This window comes from Macrotis lagotis, chromosome 1 (genome assembly GCF_037893015.1).
Source record: "Macrotis lagotis isolate mMagLag1 chromosome 1, bilby.v1.9.chrom.fasta, whole genome shotgun sequence".
In the NCBI taxonomy this organism is placed as follows: Eukaryota; Metazoa; Chordata; class Mammalia; order Peramelemorphia; family Peramelidae; genus Macrotis; species Macrotis lagotis.
This window is the reverse complement of record NC_133658.1, coordinates 113,144,721-113,151,131: the sequence shown is the minus strand read 5'-3', so window position 1 is coordinate 113,151,131 and position 6,411 is coordinate 113,144,721. Positions and strand designations below refer to the sequence as shown.

General features: G+C 33.6%; 1 pseudogene; it reads right to left on the bottom strand.

Moving 5' to 3' along the window:
- Window positions 1-1,407: 1,407 nt before the first annotated feature.
- LOC141514380 (NADH dehydrogenase [ubiquinone] 1 alpha subcomplex subunit 5 pseudogene) lies at window positions 1,408-5,383 on the bottom strand (annotated as a pseudogene).
- Window positions 5,384-6,411: the final 1,028 nt, after the last annotated feature.

Here is a 6,411-nt window from a genome sequence, read left to right as displayed (position 1 = left end):
AGCTTTGTGCCATCATCTTGGCTCTGCTGCAGAAGTCTCTCTCAAGTTTTCATTTATAAATTAGTAATGATTTACTTAAAGGGCATTTTTGATAGGGTTGGAAACTGGATTTGTCATTTCATTAATAAATAACTCCTAGGTAAGAAAACTCCTTCAATAATGAATATAGACATCTTTCTTTATCTCTAAATCATTATTGATGAGAGAAATGAAAATTAAAACAGTCATGAGGTACCACCTCATGCCAATGATATTGACCAATATAATAAAAAAGGAAAATTATTAATCTTAGAGAGGATTTGGAAAAACTGGAACACTAATGCATTGTTGACTGAGTTGCTAAATGCTTCAACCATTCTGGATAACAATTTGGAAATATTCCTATAAGGTTATAAAATTCTGCAAATCCTTTGATGTGGCAATACTGCTACTAGATCTATATCCCAAAGAGATGCCCCCCCAAAAGAAAATATTCACATCTTCTAGAATATTCATAGTAGCCCCTCTTATGATAGCAAAAGAAGTGGTAATCAAAGGGGTGCCTATCAATTGGGGAATGGCTGAACACACGTGGTATATGACTATAATGGAACAATTTTGCTCTGTAAAAATATGATGAAGAGGGAGATTTCAGAAAAACCTGGAAAGAATTATAAGAACTGAATGAAGCAAACAGAAATGATCGACTATGATAAATTTAGCTTATCTCAGCAATATGGCAATCAAAGACAATTCTAAAAGACCTGTGATGGAAAATGCCATCCACATACAAAGAAAGAATCATGGAATATGGAATATGAATTCAGATCAAATCATATTTTTAATTTTAGTTTTTGATTTTTCCTTCTTGTAGGGTTATTCCTTTTTTGTTCTGATTTTTTCAGCAAACATTTCTGTTTAATATACATAAGATCAAACTGCATATATTAAATTTAGATTTTTCTTCATTTAATACATACACTCAAGACCCAAACAGGTCAACTTCAATTTGAAATTTTCTTATATTACTTTCAAAATGTGGAAAATTCATGTGATTATGTATAAAAACATTCAATTATTGTTTAATAATTTTGGCTATTCAGGAACTTACTATATAACACTCAATCATTTTAAAAGTGTTCAATTAAAATTCAAACACGCCACTTTATTCAGTTCCTTCCTAGATATTAACATAACTTAACACAAACTTATAAACTAAATGTTGAAAAATATTAAAGAAGTATTCCATATACCCTAAACAGATTATACTTCAATTTCTTATTGTTTCTCATGCCTCAGATATTAGCCTCTGTTGCTTTCTTTGTTCTTGGATTGAAGATTTGTTTTAAAAAAAAGATTCTGATCAAATTTTCCAAATGATAGTACAATCACTTTCTTAAGGAGAATTTAAAAAAAATCTCTTTTATGAATAGATGTTTTTCAAATTAAAATGATCATGGCCTGTCCCTATCATACATTAATTCTTCACTAATTAATTCTCTACTACCTTGTCTCAGTTTTCCTGTTAATAAAATTCCAATAATTCAAAATATATTTTAATAGTATTTAAACAGATGTTTAATAATTTTTTTTAAAAAAAATTGTACATCATAGATATTTAACATTGATTATATTGGCCATTTCCATTTGTTGACTGGTGGTTCTTCCACTAAAGGTTCCCAGGATTTCCATGTCAACATTTTTCTTGCCAGTAATAATTCATTTTCAGCCTGAAGAATCACCTATTCTAGTTGGCCAGCCTAAAGCTTGTCCTCTAGTTTCTGAAGATCTGTTTCCTCTTTCACCAAATTCAGCCTTTCATTTGTAATTTGTTCTGTGTACTTTCTATATGCTGCATTTGAGGGTATAAACTCAAGAGCATCAAGAATCTTTGTATATAGTAATTTTAGCCACTCCCAGGGGGTCACACTGAGGGCCAGTCCCACGAGGCCAGTGGTCTTCTTGTGCAGCCCGGCCACGATGGCAGACCTCTGTTCTGATTTTTGTTTCACAGTATGGCTAACATGAAAATTTGCGTAACCCAATTGTGTATGTATAAACTATATAAGATTAATTGCAATTTTAGGTGGTGGTGGGGAAGAGTAGGATGGAGAACACATAAAAATTAATGTTGAAAATTATCATCATTTACAGGGAAATATATATATAACAAAAAAGAGATCATTATAATATGTGTAGTGGAAAGGGATTAATAACAGATCTAGAGTGGCAATAATGAAGAGTTTCAAAAGAATACAGAAAAAGGTTTTTCGCAAATATGGAATTTTTTAAAAGAACAGTTATTGATTATGTACTTATTGTGAGTAGAACATTACACAGAGCTCTAGGGAAAATACAAAGTTTCAGCAAATCATGCACAGTTCCTACCAGAATAGTACTTACAGTCTTTCCATTCAATGCCTAATCAAGAGCAGTTTAAGATCTTCCCTGAGTTTGATGGAGGTAATAAATTAAATATAGTCTTTAAGGATGAATAGGATTTCAGTGAACAGAGAATGAGAATGAATTAGAAGAGATTCCAATATAATGGCATGAATAAAGGTTCAGAAATGAGAAAATACATAGGTGGTTGGTTTATTTGTTTTATGACTGAACATTATTTTTAAAGGATAAAGCTGAAAATGGAACTTGAAGCTATATTGTGAAGGATCCTGAGTGCTACAGTAAGAATATTATATTTTAGTGAGGATTAGATCATTAATAATTTTGTATAGTAGAATAGCATTATTCAGATTTAGAAATTAGGAAGATTATTTGAAAGTGATATGGAAGGTAGTTTAGATGCCTGGATTGAAGTTAGTATAGATAAAGTTAAAGAAAGTGTTTCAACACTATGGGAAATGAGTAAAGGGTATTAAAGAAAGGTAAAAAAGGGGAATCATTAGAATATATATTGCTAAGGTTAAATAGAAAGGTGACTGATTGAATTTGCAGTTGAAAGAGAGGAGTCAAAAAGGATACTAAAATTTTCTGCAATTTGGAAGACAGTAGTGACTAATATAAATAAGAAAGTATATACAGAATAAGATTTAGGGTTGGAAGAAATTGAGGTTGTGTTGAGTATAATGTATATATTACCATATTAGATGGGGAGCATCAGTTGGCGAAATTCAGCATTTTTACAGCAAAAATGAGCTTCAAATGAAGGATAAAGTTTAAATCAAATACATATAAATCTGACAATAATTTGCACAGAATAAGAGTATGGACACTATAGGTTTTATGAGAGAGAGAGAGAGAGAGAGAGAGAGAGAGAGAGAGAGAATGAGGAGTGGCATAATGAGAATGATTACCTTATGGGAGGGAAAGGGAGCATTAAAAAGAAGAGGATAAAAAGAGAAAGTGCAAAGAAGGCACTGGTAGAAGATCCAGAAAAAATCTGTAAATTTTAACATGATTAAAAACTAGGGGAAAATATAGTACCAGAAAGAGAAAAATGCATGGTATCAAAAGAGGATGAGAACTGGAAGTGGTGAATTTTGGGAGAGGTCTGAATAGTATGGGAGTATGAATGATAAAAGAGAATCAGTTTGCAAAGTATGAATCAATGTTAAAGAAGTAGAGAGAATGAGATAATTTGATCATAGGAAGGGGAAGTAAGAAGGATGTTAGCTTAATGAAGTAAGAAATTCAAAGGAAACTTTTGTTTTATTCTATTTCATTGAAGTAAGTTGTTTTTCTTCTGGCTTGAAAAGGATCAAAATAACATCACCCTATTGGGGGGTAAGGAAGAATGTGTTCATCTGTGGATAAATATACTAACATGAGCTTCTCCACCACAGGTCAAATACAAATTGTTTGTGTGTTTGGGTGTGTGTGTGTGTGTGTGTGTGTGTGTGTGTGTGTGTGTGTGTGTGTGTGTGTGTGTTTGTTCCTCTAAATTTGTGCATCACACTTTTCTTTTAAGCTATTGCAATTCTACTTTGCTCATAAAGCACAGTGACTACTTTGATGTGGGCACACCATGCTGGTGAATTCCCATGTCTCACAATTGTTCCAAAGTTCTTCAAAGAAATGTACAGAATGTCTTTGTATCACTTTTTTTCTTACCTCTGTGTGATCTCTTCCCTTGTAAAGGGAAGATCTCTGTAAAATAGTCTTTTAGGCACATGCACATTTGACAACTGAGCAAGACTGCTAGTCCATCAGAGTTGCACTCTGAAGTACAATTTGAATGCTTGACATTTCAGCTATAGAAAAGACCTTAGTCTTTAGTATCCTATCTTTCCAGGTGATCTTGAGAATCTTCCTAAGGCAATTCAAATGGAAGTAATTCCCTTTTCTGGCATGGTGTTGGCTTTCCATTGTCCAGAGTTCATAGGCATACAATAAGATAGTAAACACAATGACTCTAGACCTTCAGTTTGGTAGGCTGGTTAATTTTTCTTCTCTTCTGCCCTTTTCTTCAGAGCCTCCCAATCAATGAGCTAGCTCTGGTAATGGCTGGGAAAAACTCATCATTTATGTGTATATCCATGGAAATGATACTGCCAAGGTAAGTGAACTTAGAGAAATATTTAAAAATTTCCCCATGTGCTTTAATGTTTAGTTCTATATTTAGATGATGTCGGGCTGAGTAATGAAAAACCTCTGTTTTCTTGGTGGATATTATCATATCAAAATTAGCAAAACCAGTTGAGAACTGATCCATACTCTGCTCTATCTTACCCTCAGAGCTACCTAGAGTGAAAAATCATCTATGAATAAAAAGTCATGTACCAATTCTCCTTCTATTTAAGTCTTGTCTTGTTGCCTTTTCAAGTAAAATATTTTATTGTTAGTGCAGTAGCTGACCAAACTGTCGCTTTCATTCTCATTGAAGCTGGCTGACTATATTGCTAAAAACATCATGCTACAAAGAATGGGAGCAAGTGAAAGATCATTTTGTTGGTGACTGGGAAAGCATGAGACTTTTGTTTAATATTCAGAACCCATGCAACTGATAATATCAGAAACATTGGTCAGATCAAGGAACATTAGGTAAACACCACTTTTCTACTCCTAGTATTTCTCTTGGAGTTGTTAGGTAGAAGAAACCATGTCAACTATTGCTCTGCCCTTTCTAAAATGATACTAGCTTTGAATAGATAATCATCCTCAAGGGTAAGATTCTGTCTATTAAAAGGAGTACTATGGCAAGAATCCTGCTGGCATAAGAGGAAGAATTTTCAGAGGAATTCTTATTTCCTTTTTAATAGGACCCTCCCCCAACCAGCAGGGGGATTAGTTTGTCTCCAGGAAAAAACAATGAGGTCGTGCGTGACACAGTTGTGTTATCACAGCAGAGTTCTGTGGAGAGCCTTCAGCTTGAGGGTCACCTAAGCCTGGGCTTTTAGTCATAAACTGACCTTTCACCCAGACTTACCCAATCAGCTCTCGACATTTTCCCCTTTTCTGTTTACACAAGCTGACAATTGCATGAGTTGGCCTTCAACACTTCATCATATAGCATCCAGTTCTTAACTTGTGTTATCAAAATGTCATAACTTCAACATATATAAAAGACTTGAAGTATACTGATCAGTAAGTACGTCAGCCATCCTATCTAGCTTCAAACCATTCTTGGAAGCTTTTTTGTACATCTTCCTCAATATGTGCTATTGTGCCTTTTAAGATCTTATTCAGAGCAAAGATAGATTTCAAAATGAGAGGCAAAAAACAAATGACTGATATTATAATTACAACAAAGCTGAAAACAGAAAAAGATACCATGTAACCATGTACCAATTACAGTTGGAGAAGACAACCAATTATACATTTTTTTTAGCAAGGCAAATGGGGTTAAGTGACTTGCCCAAGGCCATACAACTAGGTAATTATTAAGTGTCTGAGGCTGGATTTGAACTCAGGTACTCCTGACTCCAGGGCCGGTGCTCTATGCATTGGGCAAACTAGCCGCCCCCTAATCATACAATTTCTTGCCCAAATCTATATTTTCTTCCCTAACACAAAGAGTTCATTACAGAGGTTTGTAATGTATTAATTAAATGATAAAGATCTTCATAAAGTCTTCTTCTAAATTTTTAATGCTCTAGTAACATTTTCTGACAATTCTTGGGTATATTTTCCTTCTATCTTTTCCTTTCCTTATTCATCACTTCTTTACATACACATGCTCAAATAATGCAAATGTAACAGTTAATATTATTCCCCTCTTTTTCTCACTAATGAGCACAAATTCCACTATATGGGGTGTAACAAGCAACTCAGGGTGGAAAACTTTCATGTTTAAAATCCCAAGCATGTAAATTTAAACAAGAAGTTTCTGTAGGAAATCTTTTTCTATCTTCAGTACTTTCTACAAATGGAACTCCTAAATCTTTCTAAGGTTTTAAATGTTCCCATGCTATAAATATTTGGATGAGTTGAATTATTAGTATTACTTAATTTAATACATGGTTCAACAGTACA